Genomic DNA, 544 nt, shown 5'->3' with positions numbered 1-544 from the left:
TTTTTGTATTTTTAGTAGAGACGGGGTTTCACCATGTTGACCAGGATGGTCTCAATCTCTTGACCTCGTGATCCACCCGCCTCGGCCTCCCAAAGTGCTGGGATTACAGGCTTGAGCCACCGCGCCCGGCCTCAAACCCCATTTTTTATTAGTAGATTCAAAAGATAAAATACTCTGCCAATGTGCTGTAGTAGTTTCTTTTTTGACATTTAAAATTCAAATTAAATTTAATTTAAAGCAGAAGCACAATTCTAAATTGCATTTAGTCAATATCCCTTTTATAACCTTGTTATAAAAATCAGAAGGAATATTTGTAAGTAAAGCAGATATCTCTATAGGTTAATGAGGCCAGATTTGACTTTGGATTTTGTTCTTTAAACAGATTCTAGAAGATAGAGGAAAAAATAGGTTATTTATAGAGAACAGTATCTACCTGTGTACTCAGAGGTATAAATTTCTTGATGGAAATTACTTCAGTACATGCTGGAATCTCAGAAGCAATTTTCAAAGAGTTTAGTTTTATTTTCTTGGGTTTTAAGAATAT

The sequence above is a fragment of the Cebus imitator genome, unplaced genomic scaffold (genome assembly GCF_001604975.1).
Source record: "Cebus imitator isolate Cc_AM_T3 unplaced genomic scaffold, Cebus_imitator-1.0 Scaffold575, whole genome shotgun sequence".
NCBI lineage: Eukaryota > Metazoa > Chordata > Mammalia > Primates > Cebidae > Cebus > Cebus imitator.
This window is presented reverse-complemented; position numbering follows the sequence as displayed.